Raw genomic sequence first — 200 nt, forward strand, 5'->3', positions numbered from 1 at the left:
TCCCAACTATGATGTGATTTTTAAAATCACCAATAGATTAAAAGTTAATAAAGATAATCTTAAATTCAACGATAATTTTTAAAAGCTACATCACAGTTGGGAAGACACCAGAAGAACACCTAGCATTTCCCTAGCTATAGAATATTAGCAGCAAATTTTTATTTTTATTTTTTTAAAGTATAGAATAAATTTCTAAAATG

The sequence above is a fragment of the Corylus avellana genome, chromosome ca3 (assembly GCF_901000735.1).
Source record: "Corylus avellana chromosome ca3, CavTom2PMs-1.0".
In the NCBI taxonomy this organism is placed as follows: Eukaryota; Viridiplantae; Streptophyta; class Magnoliopsida; order Fagales; family Betulaceae; genus Corylus; species Corylus avellana.